The 12,856-nt window shown below is 45.7% G+C and overlaps 1 long non-coding RNA gene across 10 annotated transcripts; it reads right to left on the bottom strand.

The window, feature by feature from the left end:
• Positions 1 to 4,740: 4,740 nt before the first annotated feature.
• LOC119328862 lies at positions 4,741 to 10,803 on the bottom strand. 10 transcript variants are annotated; one of them, XR_005159203.1, is made up of 8 exons: positions 10,323 to 10,803; positions 9,919 to 10,242; positions 9,347 to 9,443; positions 8,168 to 8,350; positions 7,884 to 7,956; positions 6,565 to 6,637; positions 5,452 to 5,684; positions 4,741 to 5,026 (listed from the first exon to the last, which is right to left on the bottom strand). It is a non-coding gene; the product is annotated as an uncharacterized LOC119328862 (long non-coding RNA). The 10 variants fall into 10 exon arrangements; XR_005159200.1 differs by having other exon boundaries at positions 5,452 to 5,664; positions 10,366 to 10,800; XR_005159199.1 differs by having other exon boundaries at positions 5,452 to 5,664; positions 8,168 to 8,341; positions 10,323 to 10,799.
• Between the last annotated feature and the right edge of the window lie 2,053 nt (positions 10,804 to 12,856).

Genomic DNA, 12,856 nt, shown 5'->3' with positions numbered 1-12,856 from the left:
TTTAAAAACAAAATAAAAACGACGACTACTACTACGCCGCCGTCACCCGCCGCGCCGCCTACACGTCGAAGAGCTTGCCGAAGGCGCTGTAGTCGCCGCCACCACCCTCCTCCTCCTCCTTCACGCCGTCGTTGTCCTTGCTACACCCCTGCTGCTGGGTCGTCTTGGGGGACAAGTTTGGTTGGTGGCGGTGCCTCGTCGTCGCTGTCCTCGAGGACTATGACGCCGCCCTCGCCGTGGCCGTCTCCTCAAGGGCGCGGCGCTGGCGCTCCATCTCTAGCCGGACGTAGTCCTCTCGCGCCCACTTGAGGAAGGTCTCGTCGTCGGCGGCCATGTCCTCGTGCTCCTTCTTCACGATGATGAGCCCCGGCTCCGTCTTCGACTTGACGAGGCGGGGGAGGGAGCAGAGGGCCACGGCTGCCCTCGTTGATGACGAGTGCGCCGCCGCGGGTGCGCCGCCCGAGCGGCGTCTTCACGGGCTCGGCCTTGACGTTGGCGAGCGCCGACGAACCGGAGGAGCGGGACGAGGAGGAAGAGGACTCGCCCGCCATGTGCCTCGGGACCGGGGCCGGGGCCGCCGGGTACTCGAGCGGCGGCTTGTTGCGGAGCGTACGCCCAGGGGAGCCCCACCATAGGCGGCGACCGTCGGTGTTGTGGCGCCCCCTCACCGGCGTGTTGTTGGTGGAGGCGAGTTGCTTCTCGTGGCGGCGTTGAAAGTACGCCGCCCAGTACGCGTGGTTGCTGGCGGCATACTCCGGGAGGCTCCGCACCTCCTCCGGCAGGGAGGCCCGAACGCGCGCGATCTCGGCGTGGAAGTGGTCGGCGGTGGTCGGCTGCAGGGGGACAGGAACGCCTTCGACGCTGAGCCTCCACCGCCCCGGCGCGCGCATGTTATGCGGCGCCGGGTAGTTCGCCTCGTGGAAGAGGTAGGCCTCCCAGTCGTGCAGGTGGCGGCGGCCGAAGCCATTGGCCGCCGCTCCATCACCAGGGAATCTCTCTCATCGGCTGTTGTACACGTTGTGGATGTAGACGGGGGGAGGGGGGAGACGATATGGGGGCGTCGGCGGCGAGAGAGGGACTGCGGGCGAAGGAGAGTGCGTCCATCGGCGAGGGAGGGGACGGCTTTTATAGTCAGCGAGCGGGCGACAGACGTGTGTACGCGTGGCAGAAGGGGGCGGCTTTTATAGTCGGCGAGCGAGCGACAGACGTGTGTATGCGTGGCGAGAGGGGCGGCTTTTATAGTCGGCGAGCGAACGGCAGACGTGTGTACGCGTGACGGGAAGGGGTGGCTTTTATAGTCGGTGAGTGAGCGGCAGACGTGTGTATGTGTGGCGGGAGGGGGCGGGGTGCGCGTCGCCGCGCCAATGCTGCCGCCGGCCAGCCTTCGCATTGATTCCCCGCGGGAAACCTAGACGATGAGGACGACAAACGCGAGCGGGTCGCTGACTTGACAGGCCCGCCAGGCTTTCACGTCAAAACTGTTTCCCCCGATGTCCCCGGACACCCTTGATGTGCTGGGTTCGGCCTGGCCAGCGTCAAATTTGGCCTTAATCGGTGAAAAGTGAGCTTCTGAGATGTGATTGGACCAATTTTTCGACGTCAAAGAAAGACCTTTAGGAGGCTTGTTGGGGCGCGGCTAGCACTTGTTGTAGTTTCTCGCCTGCTGTAACCAAACAAGTTCAGCAGAGATGCAGCACAGATTAATTTAACTACCTACACTTCGTGTCGCCGGCCGTACGTACGTAGCCATCGCCACTAGATCTTTTCCCTCCTGATTAGTACTAGATGTTCTCTCTGACTCTGAGCACATCGCTTATGACCTTATGTGGCTCGCCGGACCGTCACCGCCCCTTAATGGCGCAGGACAGATGGCCAACCCGGCCGATTACAGCGCGAGCTCCGGGAAAACGACGCGACGGTGCACGTCGCACATAATTGCACCCACCCCCGAAACCATTTTCTACCCGACGGCTCGCCCTGAGGTCCACATCACCGGTGCAATGGCAGCAGCGGGAGCGCTAAGGTCGACCAAGGGTCGTTACCGGCCGTGCGGTTCGTTCGCCCGGGCACCACACGTAGCCTGCACACGTCCATGCACTCTCGTGCCCGCTCGGGTACGGCCGCGGCGTCTGCCATGTGTGTGGAGTGCTTGCACCCTGGACGATGGGTTGGTTGCCTGTGGGCTATGATGGTTTGATCTTCGTAGGCTTGTGTCGTGTCGTCCAAGCGGCGGTTGATTGCTCCTGCTGGTGATGCCGTGATGGGGATGGGGATCGGTCGCGGAGACGTTCGTGCTGGTTGCCTGAATGAGGGTGATAATATCGTGGTCGGAGACGTTTGGTTCTGGACCGGGACATGTTAATCGGTGCCTATTGTGGCTGTTTGCATGGAGGTGTTTCCGACGCCATGACAGGCGTATGCTGACACAGGGCGGGGGATGGGGATGGATGGCCGGATACGGTTGAAGATATCGTTCTTCTTTTTTTTTTTTGCGAGGAAGATATCGTTCTTCGACATTGAGGATGGGCACTAGGGGTGGGCACTTTTGAACCGAAAACCGAAAAACCGAACCGAACCGAACCATATTAACCGATTTATCTATTAATTCGGTGATTCGATTTTTTGTTCGGTGGGAAATTTTAAGGTTGTTCGGTGTTTGGTTTTTGTTCGGTTTCCAGTGTCTAAAAACCGAATACACCGAAAAAACCGATATGTACGATACCCCATGCAATACCTTATTTTCAAAAGTGCAGCGGGGGCGCGTCCTCTGGCAAATACTTGTTGGTTGTGGCAGACGTCAGGCCAGCCGCTAGATAAGTTTCTAATCTCACAATCTAACTAGTACTCGTAGGAGTAGGTATGCATGCCCGGCGCTTGGTTATGAAAGTAACTAGCAATTAGTGTATCAATTAGTGCATGAGTTGCTTAGTTTACACGCATCACACATATTCTTCCGTACATAATACATGTAACGCCCCATGTGATTTTTCACTTAGTTATGTTCACTAGTTTGCTTGACCGAATAAAGCACGGACTGATGTTAAGGTTGCTAGCTCTTGTGATATATACTGATGAGTGCATGTATTTTGGTTTTTCGGTTAACCGAATAAACCGAACCGATATATTATGGTTAATATGGTTCGGTTTTTAAATATTGTGTGATTAATTCGGTTTTCATTTCTTCAAAACCAAAATTATAAAACACCGAATAAACCGAACCGTATTAACCATATAAACCGAATGCCCAGCCCTAATGGGCACTACGGTTCACGGGAACATGTCGTGGGTAGATCCAAACAGTGGAGTAGTAAATCATACAGATTTCAGGAGAGTCACAAATCATATATGCACGTTTTCCCCCGGTCGGTCGATCAGATGACCCAAACCACGTCCACCCTCCTCTGATCTCCTCGCCACTGCTAGATGAGCTTGACGAGGGAAACTCTCTTGGCGGATGATGGTGGCGGGGCATGATTGGCGGTTCCGATTAAGGGCATGTAGTACAATGCATAGTTTCAAGGTGATGCCTTATATATCATATATGATCGGATATGACGCAAAGTAGATTCAGATAGGAAAGCGGGATCCTTTTCAGGAGGCGGGTGCTTGAAGAGAAAAAGTATGATTCGATGACAAAAGCTAAAAAGGTTGGAGTGAAAAATAGAGATGCATGTGTACTAGAGTCTTTATTTTTTATTTCTTAATGATGCCCTTTAGTGATAGCTTGCATTGGAAAGAAAAAATTAATATAGAAATCTCAAATTACTTTTTGTCATGGGGCATATATATCTATATGCCACCATTGTAAATGCCCTAACTCGGCTCGCCCGGGAGCTATTGCGGAAGCGGTGGCAATTGCCTCAGGTAACACATCTATTGGTGGCTTTCCTCATTAGTACAACTAGATGACTCGTTGCGCCAATGGCGCAAAGACCGAGAGGGAGCCAAATATTGTGAGAATATTTAGACACCCAAGTCGAAAACCAAATGTGGCCAACACTCCCGCATCTCTGCTTGGAAGCCGCCTTTTGTCACCGGATATAACGACCTGTTGCGCCGATGGCGCAAAAGGCAAGAGCGAACCAAGCTTTTAATCATGCGAGTAAGAATATTTGGAGACCAATGATCAACAAAAGGCATCAATGTTATGGTCTTCGAGAGAAGATCGACATCATTTTCCCCTATTTTCACAGCTGATTCTATTAAAGAACTAAATGCAGCCACTTAGGGTCATATTCTTAATAGCGTAGAAAGGGAAGCACTAAGGATCCAAAAGCAAGTGCATGTCTATTTGTAATGAAAAGAGATGCCTCCCAGTTATCTCTAATCCCATAATAAGAAAGCAGTACTATGTAGTGTAGAAATCATAACCAGAATTATTCATATATGAAACAAACACCAAGCAGTAAAATCAAACAACAAATATCATTGCCTAATCAGTCATCCTTCATCTCTAGTTTTAGTCTGATGGCCTAGGACAACCCAATTAGAAAAGAAGAATGGACTTGCTGGAAGCATATAGGAAATGATTCAACGCTGAGATATTCAATACTGATTGTTAATGCATCACTCCCTAATATCATACACTCTTTGCGCATCGGGAATTTCTCTTTGAACTAACATGGACAATGTATAAATGATTTAACCTGCCATGCCTTATTTTGTTCTCATGCAAAGGCAATTAAAACCAAAAAATCATGTGGGTATTTGTAACAACTATAATGTGGTATCTAAAATTGATTGAAAGAGAAAGAAAGATAATTAAGGTCATCTGCATTGATACTTGTATAGTAGTTTAGATGGATGATCCACTCTTTATAGGAAACAATAATCCACAAGGGAATATAACCAACTGCTGAGCGCATCACACATGGCACAAAAACATTATGAACATGAAGTTTGCCATACAAGCTATAGGTGACAATACAGATTAATGACGATGTCTCCAGGGAGTGAATAGTGAGACGAAGATGTTTTGGCATGCATCTGAAGGAACAGTTCTCATAATTTAGGAGAGCGTCAAAGGCTGCATGGTATGATTGGATAATCAGCATTCCTGAACAGATCTGACATTCACCAATTTTATCTAATATTGTGTATAAACCCAAACAATTAATAGAAAACTTATTACCAAAAGTACATCTCATTCATATGATAACTATTCAGAATACTCAAAACTAAAATTAGAGAAGAACAAAAGCGAAACTATTTCTGTAAGCTCAAAGAAATTTGGCAACCATCTTAATACGTCACCTAATATATGCAGAGTATTTTAAAGAGAACCAAAAGTTTACTTCCTGAATATTTACAGGTGATCAAGAACTAAACCATATTAATACTTGTTCGTACAATGCAACCGAATAACCGCACGGCACACTGGACAATCCAACCTAGCATGCTACCAAACCATGTCATTTCATAATTTTCTTAAGAGTTCTAGAGAAGCCTCACCTTTGTTGGTGTTCACCAGCGCCATGCTGCCCATGGAGAGCCCAGCTACGTGCATACAGCTTGGTCCCAAAGATGAATGGCTTCGGACTTTTTTGAGATAGCTCGCCACATATTCCATCTGCTGCCCATGGAGAGCCCAGTTACGTGCATACAGCTTGGTCCCAAAGATGAATGGCTTCGGACTTTTTTGAGATAGCTCACCACATATTCCATCTGGTGCCAAAGATAGATGACTAATATTCAGAAGAATAGGAACATCAGAAAATGGCCTTAAGTTAAATCATGTCACAAAGGTGAAGGCCAATAAGAGTATAATGACAACCCCAATCTTCATTATAAATAAAAGGTCATGTCAACCGATAAAATTCATGGATTATATTCATGCAAATACTTAACCTAAAAGAGAGCACTGCATATAGTAAGCTACTGAGCTTTCTCGACAACATGAATTGATGGATCTATTTAAGATTGTTCGGTGTCTGGTGCAGATTTAAATAATGTATTAAAAAGGCAATAGGAAAATGGCACAAGAAACATAACTTGGGCCTAAAGCATATGCTAAATATGGGGTGCTACTGATAAGCAACCTTGGTTTGGTATGTGAGACAAAAGTTGTTGTTTCATATAGTTCTAACCATGTTTCTATAAACTGTTGTAATTAGGACAAGGATAATTTACAAAGATGATTTGCCATAGAAAATAAATATGATATAGATGAGGTAAACACTGCATATAGATTTAAATTAGTGGTTTTATGATTAAACATAGATCCAAAGGCGATAAATCATTACTACCGACCATACTTCATAGTGGGCCCATAATCCAGAAAATCAGAAGTAAACACACGCTCAATAGCCTTAACCTTAACGATATATTTAAGGGAAATAACACACATGGTTAGTGTTGGAGGAGGCACCCATAACCCATTGCGCCATTGGCCCAAGTAGCCGATTAGAACCAAAAAATATTTGCTTATTAAAGGCTACTCCAGTAAAGCCAAATAGAAGGGGAATACCATTGAGAGGATAGAGAGAGAACACTTTTATTGCATCGTCAATAGACACAGTAATAACCAATGTCCAGTACATGAAAAAATAGATCACTTCATCATACCTTCTCTTTATTGTTGTGGCTTGAACAAATCACTTCATCTGACCGGAATGTCAGCATCATTTCTTTTGGTTTGCTGCCAAGTATTATGTTTTCTTTAATTGATGGCAGGCACATGAATCAGTAAATACAGAAACTAAGCATACACTCCTATTCATATTGCCTTATGAATGTTACCATGCTACTGAATTCTGGTGTTGTAATGCGATACAACAAAAAACTGCATAATTATCAGTTTTTATGGAACCAGTTCCACATTACTCTGGTGTTGTAATGTGATACAACGAAAAAGTGTGTAATTCTGGTGTTGTAATGCCAATCCTACTAAATATCAGCATCATTGCTCAGTTACCTGCATGCCTAGAGGTAATTTTTTATTTCACGGAAATTATCTCAGAAGGCTAGAACTAAGCCAAATCACATCAATTACTCACTCGAAATCAAATTACTCAAAGGGTACTAAAGACCCAAGAGAACTAAGAATTTAGCCCATTGCTAATTTTTCTATCGAAAGATCAGGAAAGAAAAGAAACAAGCAATTTGCTACTATCTGTTACCATCTTTCTTTTTAGACAATGATTGCATAAGTAAGTCTGAAACTAAAAAGGTACCAACCATAGAACCAGGATCTACTGTATTTTTTTCCTTTTCACCTATATGTAGATACACTTTTTTGGTAAGATGAGAACCTGATAGAAGAAAGTTAATGTTTGGTTGAAAGAGTAGAATTGAGCGAATTTTTTCTAGGATAGTGGAGGAGGCCAGAACTAAGCCAACTCATAGCAATTACTCACTTGCATCAAATTACTCAAAGGGTGCTAAAGACCCAAGAGAACTAAGGAATTAAGCCTGTTGCTAATTTTTCTATCGAAAGATCGGGAAAGAAAAGTAACAAGCAATTTACTACTATCTGTTACCATCTTTCTTTTTGGACAATGATTGCATAAGTTTGAAACTAAAGAGGTACCAACCATAGAACGAAGATCTACTGTATTTTTTTTCCTTTTCAGCAATTTGTAAATGCACTTTTTTTGTAAGATGAGAACCTGACCGAATAAAGTTAATGTCTGGTTGAAATAGCAGAATTGTAGGGAATATTTCTATAAGTACCTAACAGGACCAAGTGCCTAATTCAGAGTCCAACAATGTAAAGTGAAGAAAGTACTATATTTACAATCCATAATGTACATATCATTCTCTAGTCTGGCAAATACAAGTTATATGTTCTTTCACCATCTAGGCAGACCATCAACCACAATTTGATGCTTAAAGAAATTAATTACAAGGAGGATTTTGAGTGGCGATGATAGTAAGTAACTCACCTGAGAATACAAATTGAAGTGTAGCTCACACAGGGCTGGACAGGTGCTTGGTAGAGCATCCAGTTTTGGTTATCTGGAGTGAAACACTAAACTTATCAGATTTAAGATGAAAATAATGGGGCTTATTAAAGGAACAGGGCATAAAGGTAAGTGGACGCATGCAGTGTTATTATGGGCATGCTTTTCCTTTAAGCCTAGGGACGTCGTGTTGATGTTAGTAATAAGTAACAAGAAGCATTTATGTTGTGTGATTGGAATGAAATGACACGTAATTATGATCTCACCGAATAAGGCAGATGTACGTATCCTTCCACGGAAAGTCCAGGGTTAAAAAGCTGGACCCGGAAAACTGCATTCTCCTAGAGACTTCCTTGGACTGCCACACAATCCCCTCCACTGTACTGCTCATCCTTTAAAATATTTTAACCAGCGAAATAACGCTTATAGATTGGCAAAGACTGCACAAGCTATAATATGACATATAAGGAAAATAAAAATGATATACTATCTGATAAGAGAGCATAAAGGAAGCACAAGAAGAGTAGTATTCCTTTTGGAAAGGAATAGATTTAGCATTAAGGGAGAATGAACAAGCAAGTCGCAAGATCACGTTCTTCACAAGGAAATTAGATGGGCCAAAGAATGCATCTCATATTCATCGGAGGACGAAGCTTTGCTAGCAGAATCATTATGCAGTGGTATTTTCATCAAAAAAATCCATTCCTAACTACTATATGTAGTTCAGGTTTTGACAGATCGTCATGGTATTATACGCTATCCACTGCCAAAAGGTTACACTATTTTTCTACCAAGATTTTTGACAAAGTAAATGTCCTTTTTAGATGGTACTTCTACATGTAGCATCTTAATCTAATACTGAGTGGTTAACCTGCTTCCTTGCTGAAAACATACTATTGCACTATTAGTGGTACCACTGGCGGCTACTATAAGTCATTTTCATGTAACCCCTCAAGAGTGAATCAGTGATCGGTGCATACAAATCTTTATCTGAGATCCGAGCAATACAAAATCATGACTATGGTCTATTCTGCATACATATATAGTGCATGCTACTCATATTCATCACAGTGACTGTACCTATTTCTCTTTAAATCTACATATCCTAATAAAACTGCTTGAATGCTCGTGAGCTTACACTTGACAAATGTAACAACGTACTGAACCTGAATATACACATGTGCGATTTAGCACTAACTTAACTACAAATTTGATTAAGTTCATCATCATGAATGTGGTTGCCACCGTACGCACCAGCTGGTCGATCACCAGATATTATTATGATTAGCTTTAACAAAGGGGCAAACAGTTCAATTAGTGGCCAGCTTAACAAGAATCTAAATAATCCATGGCATTCATCCCCTAAGAGACATCTAGTAGTTGTGAAGAAGCGATTACATCAGGGTGGGGATTGGAACAAGGACTGAGAGAGATGAGGAACATACCTAGTACAAATCCAGCCCCACACTTTTTTTTTCTCGTTGTTGATTACCACTGTTGCTATTAGGAACACCTATAGAATATGTGTTGTCAATTTGATTCCTGAATATCCAACGAGAAACAGCAGCAATAAAAAACCATGAGACTGGACTTAAATAGCTCATTTATTGTCATAAAAATGGAATGACCATGTCAATAACAGAATAACTAAGCAGGTAACAAACTACCATTAAAAGAACAAGCTGTTGTACAAAATATAATCAATTAGGATGTAAAAACATGAGCAGTATTACTCCTTGTTCTCACACATGGCAGGGGATGGTCAAAAAAGATGAGAAAGATCTAAAATCAGGAGATAGTACATGTGAACAGAGAAAGAGAGAGGGGGGAGAGAGCTGGAGAGGAGAGGAGCACCTGCAATGAACGCACATGACACAACTACAGACCTGCGACCAAGAACTGTATATCACAATATACAATCTGTTTTCTATCCTGAACTGTAATTGTGTATGCAGCAAACAAGATTGGCTAAAAAAATGTTCACAAGTTGAGATGTATGTATGACTCGGGGGCTTACCCCTGTGGTAACAAGTTGAGAATGGATTCCACATTAACTTGAGGAACTTGTTCTCCTGTCACCCAGACCACACATGCATAAAAAAGAAACAAAGAAGCGTCCATGAGTGGCAAAGTGAAGATAACAACAGTGAATGTAGAGTAGAAGCAAAACAAATCTCCCTTTCCTGGGGCCCAAGATTTGGAGGGCTGCATCTCAGGTTCTCAAACAGAGAACAGGGCAAGTGGAAACCAATCCAACCCAATCCTCCTGCAGCAGAGTGGGAGCTACACAAGCACGAACACGAACAAAGAGCACAACAACAACCATCTGCGTAACAACCATCTGCGTGCGTGATAAAGCTGAATCAGAGGACCAGATGGAATAGAGAGACAGTCGCATGGAGAATAGGGATGAGAGGGCACCTTGACAAGCTCCGTGGAGTCGGTGGCCCGAAAAGAAACTCACAGATGAGGGACGCAGAGGCGACTTCCTCTCCCTTGATGCGAAGGCGAGGATGTTGTCGAGCGTGGCTGCCGCCGGTCGGCCTCCCTTCTCGGCTTCTTCCCGCGGCCTGGGCAGGGGGGAGGAGGAGTGGCAGATGGCGATGAGGACGGCGACGGAGATGGTGAGCAGCATGAGGAGGCCGACAGCATAGGCCTAGGGCACCCGATCCACCCCGCCATCTGTCTTCCTCCCTCGTCTGGCCATGGACTCACCCTCTCCGTCTCTATGAACCCGCTCTGCCGTCGCTTGGTGGCCCCCTCTGTCCCTCTGGGCAGACCGTGGGCGGACATCCGAGGAGAGGTGGCGGCGGAGTTGAGGCGCATGGTGGAGGGAGAGACGAGGAAAATTGACGGCGGAGAAGAAAGGGGATATTTTTCACCGCGCCGTGGATGGTGCTAGGGTTTTCACCTGCCCACGAAATCCTTGGGCGCCCACATACCAAGAACGAGACGAACCCAAAGCTGCTGCCACGACCCCACATGTCTAATGCCCCACTCGTCAGCCAGTGCCATAACGAGCCCATGTGTGTAAAAGTGATGAACGGATGATCTATTAACAGCGAGATAAAAAGGACCACAGTAAAAATATCCAGCGGCCAGGAACGCCAATCGAACGCAACCACGCTAGAATGGCGGGTTGGCTAGCGGCTTTTATATGTTAGATGATGAGCTACATGGCGACCTTACTACGCACGAGGGATGTAGGACACGGGGTCAAATTTATTGGTTGCGGTGCACGAAGAGTTGATGAACATTCTTTGTGCAAGATCAATGCTCATCAGCAGAAGGCTGACACGGGAATGTGGAGTCTGCTGGGGAACACAATAATTTCAAAATTTCCTACGCACACACACAGGATTATGGTGATGTATAGCAATGAGAGGGAAGAGTGTGTCTACGTACCCTCATAGACCGAACCTGGAAGCGTTAGCACAACGTGGTTGATGTAGTCATACGTCTTCACGATCCAACCGATCCAAATACCGAACGCACGGCACCTCCGAGTTCTGCACACGTTCAACTCGATGACGTTCTGTGAGCTCCGATCCAGCAAAGCTTCACAGGAGAGTTCCGTCAGCACGATGGCGTGGTGACAGTGATGATGATGCTACCGACGCAGGGCTTCGCCTAAGCACCGCTATAATATGATCAAGGTGGATTATGATAAAGGGGGGCACCGCACACGGCTAAGAGATCAATGATCAATTGTTGTGTCTCCAAGGGGTGCCCCCTCCCAGTATATAAAGAAGTGGAGGAGGGGGAGGGCCGACCCTCTCTATGGCGCACCCTAGGGGAGTCCTACTCCCACCGGGAGTAGGATTCCCCCTTTCCTAGTAGAACTAGGAGCCCTTCCAAGTAGTAGGAGAGAAGGAAAGGGAAAAGAGAAGAGAAGGAAGGAGGGGATGCCGCCCCCCCCCCCCAGTCCAATTCGGACTAAGCATTGGGGGGCTGCAGCCTCTCCTCTCTCTTTCCCCTAAAGCCCAATAAGGCTCATATACTCCCCGGCGAATTCCCGTAACTCTCCGGTACTTTAAAAAAATACCTGAATCACTTGGAACCTTTTCGATGTCCGAATATAGCCGTCCAATATATCGATCTTTACGTCTCGACCATTTTGAGACTCCTCGTCATGTCCCTGATCTCATTCGGGACTCCGAACTACCTACGGTACATCAAGACACATAAACTCGTAATACAAATCGTCACCGAACGTTAAGCGTGCGGACCCTACGGGTTCGAGAACTATGTAGACATGACCGAGACACGTCTCCGGTCAATAACCAATAGCGGAACCTGAATGCTCATATTGGCTCCTACATATTCTACGAAGATCTTTATCGGTCAAACCGCATAACAACATACGTTGTTCCCTTTGTCATCGGTATGTTACTTGCCCGAGATTCGATCGTCGGTATCTCAATACCTAGTTCAATCTCGTTACCGGCAAGTCTCTTTACTCGTTCCGTAATACATCATCCCGCAACTAACTCGTTAATTACAATGCTTGCAAGGCTTATAGTGATGTGTATTACCGAGTGGGCCCAGAGATACTGTCGTGGGTCTAAGACTGACAGTAGAATGGGGTAGGTATGAGGAGGCAAGATCCTTGCTATGGAGTAGTTGTACACACGAGTTTACGAGTTCAGGCCCTTCACGAAGGAAGTAACAGCCCTACGTCTCGGTGCCCGGAGGCGGTCGACTGGATTGTGTATATGTGTGTGTTTACAAAGGAAGCGAACCCTTGTCCCAGAGGAGGGGGGTGGCTTATATAGAGTGCGCCAGGACCCCAGCTCTCCTTCGTTACACGGGATTCAATGTACATTAAGAGTGGAACGTTACTGGTAATGCTAGCAATTAAGTGATATAAATGATAATTAAGTCTATGAGTAAATGCCCGACCGTTGTTGTGTAGAGTGGCTTTAGGTCTTCTGTACGTCGAGTGGTTACTGTGA

This window comes from Triticum dicoccoides, chromosome 7A (assembly GCF_002162155.2).
Source record: "Triticum dicoccoides isolate Atlit2015 ecotype Zavitan chromosome 7A, WEW_v2.0, whole genome shotgun sequence".
NCBI lineage: Eukaryota > Viridiplantae > Streptophyta > Magnoliopsida > Poales > Poaceae > Triticum > Triticum dicoccoides.
The sequence above is the reverse complement of the archived record's forward strand: the minus strand, read 5'-3'. Positions and strand labels throughout refer to the sequence as shown.